This window comes from Notechis scutatus, chromosome 3 (genome assembly GCF_049901735.1).
Source record: "Notechis scutatus isolate UNSWTSFEM ecotype Mainland chromosome 3, rNotScu1.2, whole genome shotgun sequence".
NCBI lineage: Eukaryota > Metazoa > Chordata > Lepidosauria > Squamata > Elapidae > Notechis > Notechis scutatus.
In genome coordinates this window covers 117,626,566-117,650,201 of record NC_142011.1, presented here as the reverse complement: position 1 = coordinate 117,650,201, position 23,636 = coordinate 117,626,566, and the positions used below count along the sequence as shown (strand labels likewise).

At 44.2% G+C, this 23,636-nt stretch overlaps 1 protein-coding gene across 6 annotated transcripts in view; it reads right to left on the bottom strand.

Annotated features, from left to right (window-relative positions):
* Positions 1–23,195, bottom strand: part of KIAA0232 (KIAA0232 ortholog) — a 71,292-nt gene extending 48,097 nt beyond the window's left edge. For 2 of the 6 annotated variants that reach the window (XR_015748758.1, XM_026672556.2), the window contains exon 1: positions 23,006–23,145. The gene's annotated coding sequence lies outside the window, so the exon portion shown is untranslated. Of the gene's footprint in view, positions 1–22,378; positions 22,490–22,770 lie in introns of those variants that run through there. The other 4 variants (XM_026672561.2, XM_026672557.2, XM_087961081.1 and 1 more) reach the window with 4 other exon arrangements.
* Between the last annotated feature and the right edge of the window lie 441 nt (positions 23,196–23,636).

Below are 23,636 nucleotides of genomic sequence, written 5' to 3'. Positions count from 1 at the left end.
GAGACTGGCATGGTCTGGAGGAGGAATTGAATGACTGCCAGGTTTTCTTTTTTAAACTTCCTATGCTTAACTTCTTAATAATTAATTTCTAATGCTGAAAACTATGAGAGAAACTGTGAGAGAAAGTAAAAAAGCCCAGCTTTTCAGTTCTAAATATAAGGTAAAAGGTAAAGGTTCCCCTCGCACATATGTGCTAGTCATTTCTGGCTCTAGGGGGCGGTACTCATCTCCATTACAAAGCCGAAGAGCCAGCGCTGTCCAAAGACATCTCCAGGGTCATGTGGCTGGCATGACTAAACACTGAAGGCACACAGAACGCTGTTATCTTCCCACCAAAGTGGTCCCTATTTTTCTACTTGCATTTTTACATGCTTTTGAACTGCTAGGTTGGCAGAAGCTGGGACAAGTAACGGGAGCTCACTCTGTTACACGGTGCTAGGGATTCGAACCGCCAAACTGCCAACCTTTCTGATCGACAAGCTCAGCGTCTTAGCCACTGAGCCACCGCGTCTCCTTTTCTAAATATATATTGAAATAAAAGATGGTGCAGGTAACTAGTTATATCCTAGGATTTTAGAAATTGTCACAACACAGAAGGTATCTGATGTATACATTTACAAAAAGGCTGCCAACTATATGCCCATTTGTGAGAGCCAGTCATCTATCCAGAACAAGCTGCTATTGCAGGACGACCTTGGTGGGATCACTAGTGATAACCTAGTGAGCAATGTCTTCAACATTAGGGAATGGTAATCAGATCATTATTCCATTTTCCCTGAGCTATCATCTCTGGAGTTTGATAGCCATACTAACTATGGCAACAGGTTAGCTGACATCTACTAAAAGAATTACACCCAAAGAGGTCACTCTATTGTGAGAGAACAAGGGGAATGGCCATTCAAACATTTCTATCTCTAAGGCTGAGGTATTTGACTCTTACAGGTAACCCTTGATTTAGAATCATTTGTTCAGCAACCATTTGAAGTTACAGTGGCATTGAATGAATGGTGATTACAACTGCTCTTCGAGTTTTGGATGTCCATGAAATCATGTTCTGGGGGCTTGGCAACTCATTTTCATTTACACAACAGCCATTTGCAACCTTCCATGCTGATTATTCCAGAAAATCAAAAGGGAAGCTGGGCAGGGAAGACTGTAAATCGCTGGGGTAATCTCCCCCACTCCTGCATCCCTTCAGCCCCTTGTGATTGCACTGTGCTGGCACTTGCACACCCCTGTACATCCTTCCTGACCCATTCAGCACCTTTTATATACTCCTGTGTACTCTCCCCAACCTGCACAACACTTAAGTCACCCCTTACAATCTCCCTAACCTGGACAGCTTGTGCACAACTCCTTGACCCCCTAAATCCCTTTCACATGCTCATGCATCCTTCCTGGCCTTCCCTCACACATCTGCACACACCCTTGTTTCCTCTCCCACCTAGCAATATCCACTTACTTGCTTCCATGCCTAGGACCTGCAACGTCATGCTGGCTTACCCATTGACTTTGGTTGTGGAAAGCCAGCAGGAAATTGCCTTGCTTAAAGGCTGCACAATTCTGTTAATGATGGCAATTGGAACTGTAGGAATTGATGTGTTTGTTCTTGACTGTATCACTTAGCAACTGAAAGTTTGTCCCAATTGCTGTTGCAAATTGAGGATATACATCACAGAGCATATACAGATTATGTTTTAAAAATTTCCCAGTTCTAGAATTGCGTACATCTCTTAATGTGGGAAAAAAATACTTTTACTGAAGCTTTAGTAACTTAGGGCCAGGGAAATACTGTGAGAGAAAGAAGAACAGTTAATCTTTTCCAACTCTTATGCTGCAATTCACAATTTTCTCATACTGACATTGTTTTTTTTTTAATCTGTTAGTATCAATAAAAGTTATATCTCTAAGCTTAACTACCTGAAATTTGTAGAGGAGATCTTAAGCACAATGTCCATATAGAAGTGAAGTGGTAATTTTCTCCCCATGTTATATCATCCTCCTTAGATAGTCCTTATTGCCAAGGAAGGAGAGAGCGCTAGTTCGAGAGGCTGGTTCTTCAACACCTTAGGTCATGCCTTCCATCAAAATTTAATCAACATCAGTTTGCCTATAGATGAAATAGGTCGACAGGCAATGGCATTGCCACTGCATTGAGACACCTTGAGAAACTTGGGAACTACGTCAGAATGCTTTTCATAGACTACAGCTTGGCCTTTTAACACTATTCCGCAGGGCATTTTTATTGAAAAGTTGACTGACTTGAATTTCCCTCCCCTCCCCTGTGATTGGATTAAAGACTTTCTGATGGACCGTCCACAAATAGTGAGAGCGGGGTCCTTTACATCTTCCTCCCTGAAGGTTAGCATAGGCTCCCCTCAGGGCTGTGTGCTTAGTCCCTATCTGTATTTGTGTTGTACACATGACTGCACATCTTCTGACCCATCTAACATGATCATAAAGTTTGCAGATGATACCACTGTGCTGGGCCTTATTACAGGAGGCAACTAGTCAGCATACAGGGAAGAAGTCCAGAAGTTATCTACATGGTGCTCAGATAACAACTTGCACCTAAAACACCAGCAAGACAAAGGAGATGGTGTTGGACTTCCGGAAGCAGAGAGAGGAATCTGTCCCACTTTATATCAATGGGGGCTGTGTGGAGAGGGTTTCCTCTTTCAAATTCCTGGGAGTGCACTTCAGCCAAGACCGCACCTGGAAAAATAACATGTTCCAGGTGTTCAGAAAGGCTCAACAGAGACTCCATTTCCTTAGGGTCTTGTGGAAAAATCAGGTGGAACAACAGTTGATGACTTTCTTCTACTGGTCTACGATAGAAAGCGTCCTCCCATATTGTCACGGTATGGTACACTGTCTTAACAGCTGCAGACAGGAAGGCACTGCAGAGAGTGATGAGTACAGCACAAAAAATCATGGGCTGCTTCCTAACCCCACTGGATGAAATCACCAGGTCCCGCTGTCTCAACAGAGTGAGGAAAATCCTGAGGGATGATTTTCACCCCGGACAGCATTTCTTTATCCTCCTACCATTGGTCAGGAAATATAGAAGCATACCCAGCCCAAAAAATAGGCTGAAAAATAGCTTTTATCCATGGGCTGTTAAGACTTTTAAACAAAACACACCACCACAACCAGATTTAATATGACAGATTTACAGTGCCAGTGTAACAGGCAATATGACTATACTGTTATAGTTTGTGTGTGTGTATGTGTGTGTAAATGTATACCTAATTCTATTACTTACTTGGGTTTAGGGATTTTCTGTTATTATTGAGATGTATTGTATGTTTTGTGAGATGTATTATGTGTTTTGTGTGGGCTGCACCAATGGAGGCTCATTCAATTTCATTGTACACATGCTGTGCATTGACAATAAAGGTTTGAACTTGAACTTTCAACTTTGAACCAATATTATATGGGTACAGCAATAAATCAACTTTCTCAGTACAGGTAGTCCTTGAGGTACAAAAGGCCATTTTGAATGTTCTAAGTTACAATCGACCCTCAAAAGCTACTTATGACCCTTAGTCAAAATTATGATGGCTGCAGCGGGCCTGCAATCATTCAACCTTATGATCTTAAGGTCACTGCAGCACCTTCCCTCCTCTCTCCCACCCCACCCCACCCCACCCGAAGCTGGCAAAATTTGGGCCTCCTCCCCATTCGACATCAGACCCACACTTACTTTCTGAAAGCTCTCAGAACTTCATGTTATGGAAAGAGGGCAGGCCATGTGTCCTCAGGCCGCACTGGAACAAGCCAAATGTGGTTGCCATTTTGTCTCCACACAGATGGGTGGGGACAAAATGGTGGCTACAGACTGACTACTTTATTTTGCTTCCTTAGAAAGCTTCTGCAGCACAACACAGAGCTTGCTAAGGCAGCAAAACAAAGCAGTTTGTCTCTGGGCCGTGCAGCAGCAATCCAAATACAACTGCCATTTTGTCTCTGCCCACAAACAGGCAGGGACAAAATGGCAGCTGCTGACAAGCTGCTGCATTTTGCTGCCTTAGAGAGGCTCCACAGTACTTCAGAAGCTTCTGAACACTCCTGAAAGCTGTTGCAACATTGTGCAGATATTGTTAAAAAGGCAGCAAAATGGAAGAGTTTGTCCCAAGGCCCTGCAGTGACGACCCGAATGCAACCACCATTTTGTGGGTAGGAGTAAAAGATGGCTGCTTTGTGAGCTGTGCCATGTAGCCACACACATACACCAAAAAAAGTCATCCCAGTACTCTGTAACTTTGTTGCTTGTATCCTTATGATTTATATTGACTGTTTCCTAGTATGATTTGATTACTTATTGTACCCTATGACTATCATTCAGTATTGTACCTTATGATTCTTGACTCTTGATGAATGTATCTTTTCTTTTATGTATATTGAGACCATTCGCACCAAGACAAATTCCTTGTGTGTCCAATCACACTTGGCCAATAAAGAATTCTATGTATTTTCAGTAACCTGCCCAGTGCAAATAGACACTTAATTGATATGTGCTGATGGAAGTGAGGAGAATCTTCTAGAGCTAAATCATTTCCCAATAAATAACCAATGGCCACAGATCTCGGAACCTGAAGATGAAGTGGAAAATATCACTTTATTTTCAGAGGGATTGAGTCAGTAAGTGTCAGGCTCCAAAAAAACAAGAAAGACAGGTTGACATTCTTCTAAGCAGTTTCTTTTATTGTTCCTCACCTATAGACAGAATTCTTGTCACACTAAAGCAGCTTACTTACCATGAAATATATACTCTGTGAATCATTAGGGAGGAGCCATCTTGACCCTTTTTCTCCCACACAAACTATCTAAACTGAGCTGTCTCCTGCTATTCTGGAATGTAGTTCCTCCATCCTAGGAAGCTGGGCAACATTCCTTCCCAGAAAGGAAGTTAGGTAGAAGTGGGCAAATCACAAAGCAGCACTCCTCATGAGTCAACAACAAGATTGAAAGCAGAAACTGAGATGAGTTGATGGGAAGATGCATATTGGGAATTAATGCAATGGGATTGCTAGCATATTTTTATTATTTTAAAGTGTGGTTAGCTGCCCAGATCACATTTGTGAAATTGATTAATTGATTTAATAAATAATAAATTGATTTAATGAATAAAAATAAACACAGCTGTCTTCCCAGTATTGGTTTTACTCTTAAAAGGGGCCATAAGAGATTTTTCAGTGTCTTCACTTGAACCTTCACTGAAGCAAAGCACCCTTTCAAAAATTGTCAAAATCCTCTTCACTATTGCTTAGCACCATAAATATAAGCTATTGTGAACAGGAGCACATGAGAAGACACAGGGTCTACTGAGAGGATCAGGGTATTAAAATGTTATTCCAATATCTATTCTGATCACTCAAAAAGGGAATATCGAATAGAGATTTCCAGTGAGGCCATTGTGAATTAGATATCCCTGTTGAGGTGGGTTGGAATTTACTATTAAAGTTGGCAGCTGAATCCGGAATAATGGCCAGCAAAATCTCTCTGGAGAAATGGAAAATCAAAGGTTTGTCTTTGCTCTTTCTGGACAGCCATTCCCTGTGTATAGATTGCAGGAATCAAGGTCTCCGTGGTCAACTTATATTGCACAGCTAGGAGTCAAGGGATTCCATCTAAGCTCACAGTTGTAACAAAGCCTTTAGGAAAGCCTCATTTAATTATCTTTGAAATTATTTTTTGCTGCTTTTGAAATATTAAGAACCTTTGGAACAGTAAGCTTTTATTGTGTTCACTAGGTGAATTTCCTCCTTAGAAAAAAAAGTTTTAAATAGGATTTTCAGGACTCAAAAAATATTACTTTTTGGAATAAACAGAAAAAGTATGTTGATTTTGGAAAATTAAAAATGGATTGAAGGTCCAGATGGATTTGGAATAAACATTTGAAATATATTATAAAAATCCTTCTTAAGGAAAAGTGGTGTTGTTTGAAAAAAATGATAGGATGGAACTTTGAAAGTCTGGACATTAGAAGAAACTAAAAATTTAAAAGAAAGGGGCATTGGTCTTACCCAAGGATGGGATCCGACCGGTATAACTACTGGTTCTGTTGCTCTGCGTCACGCGCGCATGCGCAAGTCGCGTGATTCGCACGAGTCATGCGAGTGCAATTTACGACCTGCTGTGCTGCCCAGAAAGCTGAGCAGTGCTGCGTGCGGGGTGCGCAGCAGTTGGAAAAGCCCTTTTTTCCTACTTTTTCAACTGCAGCTGTGCCGTACAAAGCAGCTGAGGTTGAAAAAGCAGGAAATAAGGGACAGGTAAGAGCCCGGGCAGGTGGGTAGGCCAAAACAGCAGCAGACATAGAACCGGTTCTATGTCTGCTGCTCTTCAGAGTAACCGGTGGACAGAACCGGTGGACAGAACTGGTAGAATCCCACCCCTGGTCTTACCTGATACACTCCTTCTCAGTGTGCTGAGATAAAATCAAAAGAATGGGTTAACTCCACCTTTTTGCCCAGAGACTGAGTCCTTTTAAACTTTTTAGTCATGCCTCTCTTAACTGTGCCGCAGTTTTGATGAAGGTGTAGCGGTTGACTTGACGCATTACTAATTTTTCTGTCTACTCCTGGATTCTGCACCAGACGATCACCAAGGTGAGGTTGGATTCTCTCTCAGCACACCGAGAAGGAGCATATCAGGTAAGACCAACACCCCTTCTCCAGTGTGCTGAGCAGAGAATCCAAAGAATGGGACATACCAAAGCCGCCTTGTCCTAAGGGTGGGCCATGGTCTGGTCCGAAGTTTCCAGGACCATGCGCATCTTCTGAAGAACCCGTCTGCTGAAGGCTGCTTCAGCCAAAGTGAAAGTGTCCATCTTGTAGTGTCTTATGAACAGGAAAGGTGAAGACCAAGTCGCTGCCCTTCAGACTTCTTCAAGAGAGGCCTGTGTCCCCCATGCAGCTGTTGTGGCCGTGCTCCTGGTGAAGAGGGCCATCACTCACTGGGGCAACAGAAGAGCATGAAGCTCTTATGCTTTGGCAATGCATGTCCATATCCACTGACCCCCGGTTGATGCCGTGACCTTGTTGCACAGCATAGAAGGCTGGAAGGACACAAATAGGGACTGTTTTCCTGAAAGGAGCTGTTCTTTTGATGTAAATTCAGAGGGCCCTCCTGACATCCAAGGTCTGCCACTTCTTTTCCTGGGCATGGGTCGGGCCTGGACAGAAGTCTGGCAAAATGATTTCCTGTGCCCTGTGGAACACCAAATTAACCTTGGGGATAAAGGAGAGATCCAACCGCAGAACAACCCTGTTTGAATGGAATACACAAAGGTTCTCCCTTATGAAGAGGGCCCCAGCTCCAAAATTCATCTGGCTGAGGTAACAGGCTGCTACCTTCAAGTTAGGAAACACAGGCTGGCCGCCCCGCAGTGGTTCAAAGGGCCTGAAGGAAAGTGCCTGCAGGACCTTGGGTAAGTCCCAGGTGGGATACCTGTGAACCATCGGAAGTTTTAAGTCAGTTGCTCTTTGATGAAGTTGCACACCATGAGATGCTGCACTAGGGACTCCAGATCCCCACATGACAACACTGACGACAAAGCTGCCACTTGCCTGCGTATGGTGTTACGGGATAGACTCTTGTCCAGCCCATCCTGAAGGAATTCCAGGATCTGGGCTACAGGAACGGAAGGGGGATCCATATTGTCCTTGGAGCACTAGCTCCAGAAGGTCTTCCGAGTCAAGTAATAGATTCTATTAGTTGATGGCCTCCTGCAGGCCTGGATTGTTCGTATTACTCTGGTAGAGCTTGCTCAGTCTCAGAATTCTCAGCTCAAATGCCAGGTGGTCACTTGAAGCCATTGAGGTTCTGGATGGACTAGAGCTGTGGTTCCCAAACTTTTTTGGTCCACTGCCCCCTTGGTGCTACAAACTCATCCTCAGTGCCCCCCACCCAGGGGTGGGATTCAAATTTCTGTGGCCGTACCCTAATTTGAGAGTGTGGCTTGCTGGTCACGTGACTGGGTGGGTGTGGCTTGCTGGTCACGTGACTGGGTGGGTGTGGCCAGGTGACTGGCAAACCAAATACAAGTGGTCCTCACTTAATGGCTGGTTGTTTAGCAAGTGTTCTAATTTATGACTGGCCTCCCCAGAGCTACTTGACCTGTTTTTGGAGTTTTTACAGCTTTAGATCAGGGGTCTAAATCCCACCCCTGCCTGTGTGTGTGTGAGAGAGGGAGAGAGAGGGGTTGGATCAGATCTCTCTCTCTCCCACCAACGCCACAAAGCCACCATCAGTCAAAATTCATATTAGTGGTCTCTGGGATTTAAAATTATGAGTTTGGTGGTCCCTGAGGTCCAAAAGTTTGGTGACCCCTGATCTAAAGGGGTGAGCCTGAGAGAGGGAAAGAAAGAGAGGAAGAAAAGAAAGAGAAAAGGGAAAGAAAGAAAAAGGGACAAAGAAGGGGGGATGGAAGGGACAGAAAGAAAAAGAAATAAAGGAGGGAGAGAGGGAGGAGAAAGATAATGAGATATCTATTCTAGTCCAATTACCTGCTCCAGCAGGGTTAGAAGGAAGTGTGTGTGTGTGTGTTCTCCTTGTAATTTACCAGTACATTTTGGTTTTGCCTTCTTCAGAATTGGCACTGTAATACATTGGGGAAAAATAATTTTTAGGGTAGAGATCTGGTCCAATGAATCCTGTTTAAAGCCTCATGTTGTCCAGGTAACACCGGACACGGATTTGAATCACCCTGAGGTGAGCCACCAGTGCTGCCATAACTTGGTGAAAGTCTTGGGAGTTGAAGACAGACCGAACGGTAGGACCCTGTATTAATAATGGCGTCCCGTGTAGTAGAACCGGAGGAACTGGTGGTGTGGCACGTGGAGGCACGTGGAGGTATGCCTCCATCAGGTGTATGGATGTTAAGTGGCTCTCCCAAATGCTTTCCAGGATGGATTGGAGGGATTGCATCTTGAACCTTTTGTAGATCAGATGGTTGTTTAATCTTTTCAGGTCCAGAATTGCTCTCCACCTCACCCCACCCCACCCCGAGGACTACAAACAGGGTGGAGTAGAATCCCTGTCCCTGTTGGATAAGTTGAATTTCCAACAGGTGTTGGATTGCGGCCTCCATGAGACCTCTCTTTGTGTTGTCTTTTGATATGGGGCAACAAATGAAGAATCTCAGGGTTGTGGAGAGAAAGTATAAGGCCTAGTCTCACCGTGTTTAGGACCCAGGTGTCTGTTGTGGTTGCCTCCCATTGATTTGTGAATAGTTCTAGGTGACCATCAATGGGATGGTTGGACCTGTGGTCACTTATATCAATGGAAAGGTTGACCTCCAGATCCACAAAACGGTCTTTTGGTCTGAAATTGTTGTCTGTTTTTATCCCGAGATTCGGTTCTATCCGGCTGTCAGTCAGCCCTATGGGGGTACATCCTCTGGGAGTAGCCCAATCTGGTGTCCGTTGGCCGAAAGGAAGGTCTATGAAAGTAAGGCGAGGGGCGACGGTCAGTCCGCCTGTATAAGGAAGGCAGGATCTTTCTCCTGTCCTTGGTTTCCATCAATATAGGCTCTATGACCTCTCCAAATAGGTTGCCACCCTTGGAGGGGGCAGAGGCTAGCCTCAGTTTGGATTTTATGTCTGCCTGCCAGTGGTGAAGCCACAGCAGCCTGCAGGCCGTTAGCGATGATGCAATAGCCCTGGAAGTAAACTTGGCTCCATCTAGGGTGGTATCTACTGAGAGTTCCGTCGCTGCTATCAGCTTCCTAATGTCCTGGTGGAGGCATTGGTCCTCAGGAGAAAGTCTCTCTTGCATCTGGCAAAGCCACAGTAAAGAGACTCTTTTAAAGAAGGCGGACATTGTTGCCTTGACGACCCAGGCCGCTGCCTGATGTGCCCTGCAAAGTGTCAGCTCTGCTCTCCTATCCTCTGTCTTCAGAGCCTATGCTGTATCCTGACACAGAATAGAGGATGATAACTCTGCTACGGGGGCATCTACTGTTGGTAGTTGTAGCTCCTCAGCGAAGTCCTGAGGTACACTGTAGCTTCTTGTCATTCCCACTTGGGTTGGGATATATTCCTGAATGGGTCAATTGACTCTTAAACAACAGTGATTTGAAAAGCACCGTGCGAAAAAGCCCTGTGAATGCTGGGGAATCAAGAACCAGCCCTTCATCCTCCAAGAATATCAGCTCTCTCTAGTCTTCATCTCCTGAAAGCCAATCCCTACTCTGTAGAGAAGTGGAAGAGTGGGGTTCCCTAAGGTTAGCCAAGTCAGTCTCCCTGAACCTGAGGTCTCAGGTGTTGACTATGCTCTAGGAATGAGTCTGATGCCCCAGGAGCAACCTGGTTTCCTTGCTGCAATGCTGCAGCAATTCCTGCAATGCCCTGTGTTATGGAGATCAGAAGTCTCATCTGCTCAGAAGTCTCTCAACCCTGGTTCTCTCCTGAGCAGAGTCCCACCACTGTGGGGGTAAATATGGCCTCTGGGACCAATTGGCCCTTTTTAAAATTAGACTCCCAATGACTGTCAGTTGTCAGTCTATTTGGTTGTGGGGCAAAAGGAACTTCACTGCTGGCCTTTATAAAAGTTAACTGTGGAAATTGTTCTCTGGCACCATCTGGTAACCGAGTTTGGGAACTTAGAGTCTCCTGCTTCCCACTGTAGGATCAGCCTACAATGAATGGGAAATGATAGAATCTCCCCCAGGGAAACCTGCCTGTCTCAGTCGCTCAGCTTGTCTCTCAGCTTTGGAGATCTCTTTGTCCAGGGCTTTTTGTCTCCTTCAGGCATCCCTTTCCTCAGCCTTAGAGGCCTTTCTGGAATGTAAGGCTTCTGCCCTTATCTGGGCAGCCACTCCTCTACTGCTCACTCCTGGCGCTGAGACCCCTTTGTTTAATATGGGGCTGTGCAGGACCCCCCCCCCCTTGCTCATCCCCACTCACATGCGTCACCACATGGCCTTCTGTGGCAGCAGATTCCTCCATCCTTTGTTCCTGCGCCTGTTGAATTGGGGGTTTTCCAGTCCCCTGCTGGGAAGGCGTCAGGAAGTCTGCTGCTGAAAAGTGCGCCAAATGGCTCTATTTGAAAGAGCCAGAAATGGCAGTTGCGCTGGGTGGATCAAGACACCAAGCACGGTGTTCTAGCAGCAATGCCTGTTGGAGCTATTGCAGCGGCACTGCCGATCAAATGGGAAGCCAGCCATATTGTAGCAGCGGCTGTGCCGCTCAGACCAGGGTAGCTGAGTCGCAATGACTGGAGGACATGATCTGTTTCGGCGCTGTATGCCCCAATAAACAGCTGATTGCTGTTGTGGCATCTTTGCTGTTTGCTGAGCTGATCAGGCTGCTGCACTGTTTGCATGAAAAATAGCTGTTTGCTGTTGCGGGGGCTGTGCTGGGAGCCAAGCCGTTCAGGCTGCTGGCTGCTGTGGGGGCTGTGCTGGTAGTCGAGCCGTTACGGCTGCTGCGGTATTTCCCTGAAAAACAGCTGATTGCTGTTATGTTGGCTACCGGAGTGATTGTAAAATCCAAGAAAGGAAAGAAATCCAAGAAAATTCAAGCAACTTCAAAGAGAATCCAAAGAAATTAACTCTACTTTTTTGCTCTGGAGCTCTGCTAAGTGTCTCTCTTGGGCTATGACTGAGTCAAAAACTGGGGCACAATCAAGAGAGGTGTGGCTAAAAAGTTTTAAAGGACTCAGTCTCTGGGCAGAAAGGCAGATTTAACCCATTCTTTGGATTCTCTGCTCAGCACACTGGAGAAAGAATACTTACTTTCAACTTGTACACAAAGAATGGAAAAAAATACTTTAACAGTCGATGTTTTGAAGGATATTGTTGAGCAATGTAATCAGAAATCAATTTTAAGAATGTCTGACATCATAGATAGGTAGTTATTAATGATGTTATAGAAGAGGAACAAGCTATCCTGGATAACAATGAAATTGACTTGGGTGTGGATTTCAAAATGCCAAGTTACAAGAACAATTTGAAAAAAGATGATATGCTAAATATATAAATGAAACTGTTGTGTCTTAATAACATATACAAATACCAAAGCAGAAAAGTGATTTGGATAACCTTTTGTACTGCATGTTCAAAAGAGATAATTCTATGAGGAGGGACAAAAATCAAGTGTTGTAAGCCACCCAGAGTTACTTCAATAATGAGTTGGGTAGCATATACATGTATTATTAAATAAATAAAAATAAAACTTGACAGTAGAGTACTACCCATAATTATATCATTCTTGGTAATTACTACTTTAATAACAATATAAGGGAAAGAGGTCTGAACTGGTCTTTTTTTTTTTGTATTTGTCCCAAATATTCAATACATTATTAATGCATAATCTCTTTTAGAAATATTATGCAGATTACAAGACCTGGCCTTTCTATAAATACAACCAAGTCATAAAGAGATAGAATCCATTTTGAATTTCATTTTAAGTAGTTAACATGATAACACAATTTAAAGATTGGAAATGCTGATCCATCTTGCTCATTCAAGCCTTGTAGAATCTTGAATTTAATCATTAGTCTTTCACTGGACCACATATTTTTCAATACTTGTTTATATCATTTACTTGCTTATATCACTTAATATTTTGTTACAAATGGTATTTAGAAACATTTGAAAAATATAATTAATATTGATAAAATGCTCATTTTTAGCAGCTACAATTCTATCCAGCCAAAGAAATAGCTAGGTAGCAAGCACAATTTAGTTAAGCAAATGAAAGCTGTCTAGCTTAAAGGAAGGTAGCTAGAATGAATTTTATGGCCCAAAAAAGGCAAACTGAACTCCACAGATTCTGCCAACGTAATAGGAAAGTGGCTAGATAACATCAAGAGTTGAAGCAAACTGAATCAAAGTCTATAGGCTCCTTGCAGCTGATTTATTTAAAAGTTGAGCTACCGGTAATATATTGCATATTAATTTAAAGCTGCCTTATTAGTCTTTTTTTTAAAAAGCAAATAGGTACTTTAGGTAAAACAGCACTGCAAAAAGCCTCATACACACATACACATTTGCTGCACTTGCACCATAAATTAGCTTTTTCAATATTCCTCAAACAGTACTGTATTGTGCTATTCTTTCAGTTTGTAATAACTTTCCAATTGTTAAAACCCAGTATCAAAAATTAAAGTCCTAGCTTAGAAGCAAAAGATTTTTAAGACACTGAATCTAATAAAACTAAGTTAAACTGCACCAATTTTTCTCACAACAGAGCATACCAGCCCAAGACTGTTAATTTTCCATCTGACCCTATTCACGTATCTTACAAAGTTTAATGATTTTCTGTTCACTAAGCATTTACAGGATTTTAGCTTAACTACAGCCAAGGGAAAGATTAATGTATAGCGAAGCTTCTTCTAAACAGATTAATTGGGGGCAAAGGGATGTCTATTTTTAGACTTGATATCCATTAAGTATAAAAAGATGTCATCATGATGATTTACAGCACTTTCATGGTGATATCATTATACATTACACAAATGTCATGGAAATTTAAACTCTTGCCTTGTATTGTGGTTTGGTGAGTCAATGTTTCAGCGTTCTCTAAAATTTTAAGTGATCACTGAACTATATTACTCTTTAGTAATACGGGGTAATATGCAATGAAATTTTTCATTATTAGAACTAAGCAGAGGCACCTGGCAGGTAATTTTTTTTAAATGATCCCAGTGCTGTCCTCCTACCCCATATATCCTCAAAATCTCCAGATGAAAGGAAATGAAATTTTCAGAATAATTTTAAGGATGCAGATAACAAGTCGGATACGAGGAAGAAAGAATATTTTGCATTAACACTCCTCTATTCCTACAAAATGGAATTTGGACATTTAAAAATGCTTTCAAGTAATAGATTTCCATAATACATGTTATAATAAGGCAATAATTTTAGATACAATAACAGTAAAAAAAGAAGATATAGTAACAAAAGGACAGAAAAATGTAAAGTTTTGTAAAATATATTAGGCATTTTATATATATATACATATATATATGTATGATATATATATATATATATATATATATATATATATATATATATATATATATATATATATATATATATATATATATATATATATATATATATATATATAAAATGCTACCCTAACTTAATATTTTCTTCTAATTTTGTATGATATTGCCAAGCTCTATCTGTGAATAACAAAACTCTTAACAGTTATTTAACAGATTGAAATAAGTTTAAATGTATTGGATAAAGGTTAGATTTACTTTACTTTACGCACGGAGGCTGAAAATGGGGCGCGTGGAGGAGGCGATCAGCACTGCACAGCTCATCTGAAGAACAGTGGTATTCCGGGAGGCCGATCCAACTGATAATCAGCTACTCGTGCTAAATCAGGCTGTGCTGAAGCTGACCAGGCTGTTTGCTATTTGCTGTAAGGAGGCAAATTGCTGGGGGGCAGAGGCCGAAGGGTGAGTGTGGCTTCAGCAACATTTGCTCTATAAGATGCACAGACATTTCCACCCACATTTGGGGGGGGGGGAGTGTGCCTTATAGTGCAAAAAATACAGAAAATAGAAGAGGATACTTTTAAAAGAAAAGTTCAAAAAGGGATGAATAAATCTAATGTGCAAATAACAGAATCTGAGATATAAAATCCAAAAAGCAATAACCAATCTATTAACATTGCCATTGACATAAGCAACTGGATTAGATTTTCATAATTTAAAAGGCTGTGGGAAAGCTCCAATTAATTAGTTTCCAAATTGCTATAGGACAAGGCAGTGCTAGAATCTCTAGACTAGAGGGAAGACAATTTCATCTTAATGGGACATCAGGGCCTTGCTTTCACTCATCTGAAAACTTATACTCCCCAAACAGAATGAACAAACTGGATGGGTGGCTCCTTTGGAAACATACTGGATGGGTCTGAACCATGTAAAATGAAGTAAAATTATTACTTTTCTGATTTTATAACCATACTTCTATTCGTACAGACTAAGGTTGCAACTGTACATCTGATAACTCATGCAGTTTGCAGTCAAATCTTTTTCTCACACTTTTATCAAAGTTAAGTATCCTCCATTCTAAATCTGATTTGATTTCTTTCAAAGCAAAGTATCTGTTCATTTTCATTTTTTATCAATCAAGATTGTCTTTCTATTACAGATAGTCATTGGTTTACAGCCATTCGTTTAGTGACTGTTCGAAATTACAGTGAGAAAAGTGACATTATCATTTTTCACTTATGACTGTTGCAGCATCCCTGCAGTCATGTGACCAAAATCCAGATGTTGGCAACTGGCAGTATTCTGGGGTCGTGTGATCACCTTTTGTGACCTGACAAGCAAAGACAATGGGGACGCCTGATTCACTTAACAACCATGTTACTAATTTAACAGCTACAGTGATTCACTTAACTGTGGCAAGAAAAGTCATGAAATGGGGCAAAACTCACTTAACTGTCTTGCTTAGCAATGGAAACCTAGCATGTTAGATGTACTTTTGTGTCATACAGAGACACCTCTTCATTCAAGTTATATACAGAATGGAAGGACTAGCACTGACCCTTGTGGCATCCATACAGTACATATTATTAATGTGATCGTGGGCTCTCTGAATACAATTTGAAATATTTATGAATTCACTTACTCATGCTAAGTAGAATTAGTATGTTAATTAGAATATCCTATAGTTCTTTATGAAATATTTTTCTGGAATCAAGATATATTATGCCGACAACAATCCTGAAATCTATTAAATTACCTGATCCAATAATTAAATTGTCAATCTGGTAAGATTTGTTTCTGTCAAATAAATGCCGAGTTATTCTAAAAACCTTCATTTTCATTCTGTTCACTTTATTGCCTGTTCTAGAATCTAGCTTGGTCTGAAGGTCAGATTGTCTATTTCCCTGTGTTTCCCCATACTACAATTTAATACCTCTCTGAAAAATCTTCAATTTTTGTTTCAGAACAATCACCCATATCTCCCTGGATACTTGCAAAAATACTGTTTATTTGTTCCTTCATTTACTTCCATCTACATGCCCCATTAGAGCAAAAAAAATTTCGGAAGTTTGAAAGTTTTTGTAAACAACCTCAACATTCTTAAGACAAATATGTTTTTCTTTTACTAAGTGCACCTTATTTCTTGCCAACAGGTCTCTCTTTAAATAGCTTTGTCCAAAACCTAAATATCCATGACACAGTTTGTGGAACGCTAACATTCATTTACAATGTTCTTCTTTCCCTTTCTATTCTTCTTTCATGGGCCAGGAATACAATGAGAACACCAAGTGACTTTTCAGAATTTTTCAACTTCCTTCCTCTAAGATATGATGACATGGCTACAGCTGTTTTTTTTCTTGGTTATCATTCTGAATGATTATTTTCTCCCTCTCTCTCTCTCTCTCTCTCTCTCTCTCTCTCTCTCTTTACATATACCGTGTTTCTCACATAATAAGGCCGGGCCTTATTTTTTTTTTGAGCCCCGAAAAAACGGCTAGGCCCCCTTGCATCCTCGCCAACAGCTGCTCCTAACGGGCGATCATGGCCAAGCACAGAGAGCTCCCTACTCCCACCTTTGCTGCAGACACCTTTGGCGCCCGCCACTGTTGCTTTCCCTTCTGCCCATTCCGCTGCCACGTTTGGAGCTGCCGCTTCCGTGATTGGAGTGCCGCCGCCATTTGGAGCTCCAAGCGCGGAAGTGGCAGCTCAAACATGACGGCGGCGATCTTTTATTTTGGTCATGCGAAGTTCAAAGCGAGCAAGAGAGGGAGACTGCGATGCCTCCATCCGAGATGGCAACCTCACTAGTGGATCACAACGTGGCTGGAAGCCCGAATCGGCAGGATACGATGGCGATCTTTTTGGAGGCGAGAGGAAAGGGAGAGAAGAGTTGCGAGGCGTAATTTGCAGGAGGAAGTGGGTGTACCCCACAGCAGGGAGCCCAAGGAAGAAGGGCTGGTAGGCAGCGGAGAGCGTCCGTAGCTCCGGAAGCAGCCTAGAGACGCGCCGGGAAGAGGCGCAGATGCTGCCTTGTAGTCCCCAAGCCAACTGCGTGCGCCACCTTTAGTTATGTGCGCTCCGCGCTTTGGGCATCTCCGTGTGATCGCGACCCTGTCCTTTCCACCTGGCGCCCTTGCTGCTTTCTGGCTCTTTAGCAAGGCATCGCGGTCTCCCTCTCATGCTCGCTCTGAACTTGCGCGGACCAAAATAAAAAGATCGCCCACCGTCATGTTTGGAGCTTCCGCATTTGGAGCTTCCGCCGCTGTTTGGAGCTCCAAACAGCGGCAGTGCTCCAAACACGAAGCCGGTTGCTAAAGAGCCAGAAAGCAGCAAGGGCGCCAGGTGGAAAGGACAGGGTCGCGATCACACGGAGATGCCCAAAGCGCGGAGCGCACATAACTAAAGGCGGCGCACACAGTTGGCTTGGGGACTACAAGGCAGCATCTGCGCCTCTTCCGGGCGCGTCTCTAGGCTGCTTCCGAGCTACGGGACGCTCTCCGTTGCCTACCAGCCCTTCTTCCTTGGGCTCCCTGCCGTGGGGTACACCCACTTCCTCCTGCAAATTACGCCTCGCAACTCTTCTCTCCCTTTCCTCTCGCTCCAAAAAGATCGCCATCGTATCCCGCCGATTCGGGCTTCCAGCCACGTTGTGATCCACTAGTGAGGTTGCCATCTCGGATGGAGGCATCGCAGTCTCCCTCTCTTGCTCGCTTTGAACTTCGCGCGGACCAAAATAAAAAGATCGCCCGCCGTCATGTTTGGAGCTGCCACTTCCGCGTTTGGAGCTCCAAATGGCGACCACACTCCAAACACGGAAGCGGCAGCTCCAAATGTGGCGGCGTAATGGGCAGAAGGGAAAGCAACAGCGGCGGGTGCCAAAGGTGTCTGCAGCAAAGGTGGGAGTAGGGAGCTCTCTGTGCTTGGCCATGATCGCCTGTTAGGAGCGGCTGGTGGCGAGGAATTCCGGCCCGCCGGGCGCTCCTAATGGCAAGTCTCCCCGCTCTTCCCCCTTATTTTGCATATTTTAAAATAGGCCTAAATTTGGGGGAGGGGCTTAATTTGATTTTATGCCCAAAAAACATGCTGGGCCTTCCTATTGGTGGAGGCCGTATTGTTGGAGAAACACTGTAGTAGTTTGTCACAGCATATCCATATCCATATCATTTGAAAATTCTTTATTCTTGGTTATGAGTTGGACATATGCTATTCTGATTACTTCTTCCATCACCAGAGTAAGTTTGCATTTGCTGAAAATATTTCAAGAGTGCAAACATGTTCAAGTTATATCAGGACCTGCCCATTCTTTCTTCAGGCACTATCAGGAAAAAGTACATCTTTTTTTCAATCTCAGGATCCCATATTAGCTAGGGATTACACTACAGGTAGTACTCATTTAGTGAGTACAATTGGGACCAGCAACTTAGTTAAGAAAGGGATTATGAAAGGAAAAATCATATGACCATGACTGTGCTTACAATTTTACTTCAGCTTTCCTTTATTTTAAAGTGTGAGATAAAGCACAAACAGCCAGAAAGATTTCTGGAATTTGATTCAGGAAAAAGCCAGGTAAAAGGGGAAATCTTATAACTCCTTTTTGCCTTCTCCTTCCCTCATCCTTTAAAATATTCCCCTTGATGCTGGCATAATTATAGCAAGAAGAGAATTGAGGTTTGTATTTACATTGATTGGAGAGGAAAGGATTACAAGAGAGGAAGCAGGGACACAATAGAGAATATATATCAGAAGGGCCCTGCTGATGCTTTTATTCAGGCTTAGGGGAAAACAAAAACTTTTACAGGTACCGTGTTTCTCACATAATAAGGCCGGGCCTTATTTTTGACCCCGAAAAAGCGGCTAGGACGTCTTTTGGGGTGACTTAATCTCCCCCTTGCATCCTTGGGTGGGTGGGCGGGCGGCGACAGTTTGGATATTCGGGAGACCTTCGGGTTCGGGCCACCGTTGCTTTCCCTTCTCCCTTGCTGCCGCGGCGTTTGGCGCAGCCACATGCGGCCAGTCAGGGCTCTCCTCAACCGAGCCCTGAGGAGACACTTGGCTTCAGGCGCTCCGTCTTCCCTTTGCTTTCGAAGGTAAGCGAATTATTTTACAAAGCCTCCCTGCCCGAGAGGCAACCACCCCAGGAGGCTAATCATCCCGGGGCCTCTTCCGTTCCTCCCCCGACCTCCCTACGCTGCGCCCCTCTGACGCGCCGCTCCCTTCAGCCCAGCGAGCTCTTCCACCTCAAAGAAAGGCCAGGCAGGCGGCTGCGGGCAGCAGCAGCGGGTCTGAGCCGCTCGCAGGAAACAGCCACCACCCGTAGCCCGACGCGGGAGCGGCGAGCTTAGCGCCCGCCAGCCCGGGCGAGATTTGGGAACGAGGGGCAGGAGGAGACACGCACACACCGCGCTCACTTTCCAGCTTTGCCCAGCCCTTACGGCTCTGGCGCGGCCCTGGCGGGCAGCGAGTGCCTCCCGCCGGACCCTCCGCTCATCCTGCCAGGGCCGCGCCAGAGCCGTAAGGGCTGGGCAAAGCTGGGAAAGTGAGCCGCGGGTGTGTGCGTGCCCTCCTGCCCTCGTTCCCAAATCCGCCCGGCTGGCGGGCGCTAACCTCGCTCGTTCTCCCCGTCGGGCTACGGGTGGTGGCTGTTTCGCTGTGAGCAGCTCAGACCCGCTGCTGCTGCTCCGCAGCCGCCCGCCTGGCCTTTCTTTGAGGTGGAAGAGCTCGCTGGGCTGAAGGGAGCGGCACGTCAGAGGCGCGCAGCGTAGGGAGGTCGGGAGGAACGGAAGAGGCCCCGGGAGATTAGCCTCCCCACGTGGTGGGATGCCCTCTCGGGCAGGGGAGGCTTGTAAAATAATTCGCTTTACTTCGAAAGCAAAGGGAAGACGTGGAGCGCCTGAAGCCAAGTGTCTCCTCAGGGCTCTGGTTGCAGGGAGAAGCCCTGACTGGCCGCACGTGGCTGCGCCAAACGCCGCGGCAGCAAGGGAGAAGGGGCAGCAAGGGAGAAGGAAGAAGCAACGGTGGAAGGTCTCCCGATATGAAGTGCCCCACCAACGAAGGCAGCACCATATCCGGGCATGCAACAAAGTACTTACTAACGACAAGCCCCCCCCGCTCCCCCATTTCGCATGTTTAATATGGGGCTTAATTTGGGGGAGGGGCTTAATTTGATTTTATGCCAATAAAACATGGTGGGGCTTCCTATTGGTGGAGGCCGTATTGTTGGAGAAACACGGTAGTCCTTGACTTACAACCAATCATTTAAGAACCATTCAAAATTATGGACTTTTAAAAAAGCTACTTACAATCTGTCCTGAAAGTTATGACTGTTTCCCTCTCTCCCATCAAACTAACTCAGGCACTTTGGCAATTGCCCACATTTATAACCAGTTGTAACCTCCCACAATTACATGATTGTGATTTGCAATTTTTTTTACTATTTTCGGCCAGAAAATGGCAAAAAACACCTACTGTATAAACTGGATTTGCTTAACCACACGATTTCCTTAATGAATGTGATGTCTTGCTTTAGAGCCATTGTAAAAACTGAAGCTGGTCACATAATGCCTTGACTTTACAGCTGCAACAACTTACATCCAAAATTCCAGACTTCAATGTCGTCATAAACTAAGGACTACCTGTAATGTGAAGCTGATTAGAGCTTGTCAGTTGTAGGCAGCAACTGCAAGAGTGCTAATCAGCTAATTAAGGTCACAGAGCCCAACTTGTTAACTTGCTCTTAATAGTTTTTAGGGAAGGATTCCACTACACTTGAGAAAAGCAGCTCTGGAAGACAGCTTGCTTAAACAATCTCTTCACTTTGGAAGGGGGGCAGAGAGGAGGAGAAAAAAAAAGCAAGGCACAGAACAACATGTACTGTCTGATTGAAATGGTGAAAGTGTGACAGAAACAGAGCCATATTGTGAAGGTCGTAAATGCAGGCAGTAGTTGCATTTAAAATATTGGCAGCATTATTAAAGATGCAGAGAATCAATGATGAAAACTCACTGAAAGACACTTGTGAGAAATACTTTTCCATGATAAAAAAGCAGAACCTGAAATGCAACTGCAAATTCATTATTCTATGAGGATGACAGTGATTCATGGAATATTATACGTTTTAAATAAGAATTCTACCCTTCAGAGAGAGAGACAGAGAGCTCAAACTGTATGTTTGAATACAAGTCCCAGATCTGATTTTCTGATGAGCATTCATCATATGTTCAGAGACTAATGTTTATTTGTTGAAAATGAAGGAATAGAAACACTGTAGTTCCAGGGACTAGGTCTGCATGAAACTAAGGAGCTGCCAAATAGTCAGAGAAACTGTGCTTTACTATACTTAATAATCTTCAGGACTGAAAACTAACTACTGATATATAATTTGAGAATAAATTACACAACCATCCTGTTAATTAAGATTGCAGCATATGTACGTCCTGGTTCAATGGGGGAGGGGAATGAGGATGCTGTTTTACAACTGATGTACACAATCCACACAAGTATTTCTTAATTGGATGAGTAATTCATTTTAAATAGTTGAAACTCCTCCTTTGAATATTTAAAATATGTATCAAATGGAACCTTTCAATCTCTTATTTTTAATCCAGGATAACATCAAAACTATTTTAATCTCCTTTAAACTCCAAAATTCAGGAGTTGAACAGTTTGGGAAAAAAAAGTAGCTTTGATTTCAAGTCCCATACTAAACTTGATCTATTAGAAATTTATTCCATCATCTTAAGACTTGTAATACCTTTCAGACAAATAATTACTTTCAAGTACAGGTACAGTAATACCTTGAGTATTTCAACTGCAATTTAGCAGGTAATTCATCAAAAATATTGATATGCCACAGATGAATAGGCAATTGTGAGCAGGAAAGCTAGTAATATGCTCCTTAGGCTGGATTCAGATAGTAAGGAATATCTTTATGTGAAAACCAGTGTTATCAACACTTAAGCCACAGTCTTAATAGGTAACATGCAAGTCTTCGTCATACTCCTGTAGTGATCTACCCTAGCAACTATACAAGAGTGATTTGACATTAACATGTTTGGGAATTTATTTTTTACTTCCCAACTTAGACCCTAGATTTCCTAATGGTCTCCCATCCAAATAGTAACTAGTCTAACACAGCTGAAGGTTTTCAAGATCAACCAAGGTCACCTATCTATTACTGGCAATACATACCTGGAACAAAAAACAGTTAAGAACGTTTGGTTCCTACATTCACCTGGCACTATTTAATACCTAACTTAGATGCCTAAACCTACATTTAGCACAAAAATAGTTAATAAATGCAGTAAATACCAAAGCCAACAAAACTGAATCGCTACTTATTGAGCCTCATGGTGCACCCATACTATTCAGCAAACCCATCGAGTCCAAGCCAGCAAAACCTCCAGCAGTCAAACAAGGTGCGAACCTGCAGCAGCCAAGAAGGTGCCCACTCAAAAGCAGCGCTTCTCACAGCAAAGTCTTTGGATCTTCTCCACCCTCTTGCAGTTCAGCACCGCAGTGCCGAACCATCCAAGGACGAAGAAACGGATCTGAACAAAACCACAGGGGTATTGTTAAGAAGCACGCCTGTTATTTTGGGAAAAACCAACCTGTTTCGGTAACTGCCTGCCTTCAGAACCGATCTCGCAAAAGGCCGCTGGCCGATCTTTCACGAAGGCCGCAGTAGTAGCCTCCCATCCCGGTCGGTGCGACCTAGTCCCTGGGCGGCAGGCCGCGGCGCTGAGTTGCCCGTTTTACTGCCCCTCCTGCGGGAGGCAGGCGGAGGCGGACAGGCCGGAGGAACGCGAGCATTCTTACCCTGAGGGGGCGCACAGATGCCCCTGCGCCGAGTCAGCCGAGCCTCCGGATCACGCGGCGGACAAGGCCGCCAGGCCAAATCAGGCTAGGCCTGCCTATCCAGTCCGTTCTCGCCTTACAGCGCCACAGGCCTCAGCAGGCCGGACAGGCGGGGAGGGGGGGGAGGGAAGGGGAGGGATGCGGTGCAGCGCTGTCCGAGAGAGATGGCAGCGGCCTCCCTCAAGGTCGCCCTTACCTGCCGGGGCCTCTGGCGACCCGTCCCAAGTCAGGCGGCGGGACCAAGCCGGAATTCGCCCGAAGAGGCGTTACGTAAACCGGCACCGGCCCCGCCGAGGGGAGGAACGAAAAGGCGGGGCGCCCCCGCTGGCCTCTGCGCAAGCGGTTTGCTATCCCCTGGCTCCGCCCCGCTCCTTCCGCCCGGCCTCTGCGGGAGGAGGGGGCGCTGTGTGTGCTGTGGCGCCTCTGTCGTCGGGTCCTGACGCGAAAGGGCGGGGTGAGAGCGGGGGGTGTCTTCTCGGCGTCAGGTTCAAGCGCTTGGACGGCCGTCGGGTTTTGAACCCTGTTAGTGCGAGGGTCGCATTGTAACTCTTTTGTCGCTTGAGTTGTAATGTGATGAAAGTGGCGGTCTAGTATAACTGAACTCGAACGTGTTTATTTCTAGACAGCGCTTTTCGTCTTGTCACTTTTTGAATAGAGCTTTTTTGCTGATTAATGCCCAATTTTAAATTCAACTGACAAGAATGTTTGCATGGATCGACTTACAGTTGAGGAAGAAATGCTTAAGATAAACCCATTGAAATGGACCAATCCTTAATAGGCTTATCTAAGAGCTTTATCATATTTAAAGATAAATTCCCAATGGCTTG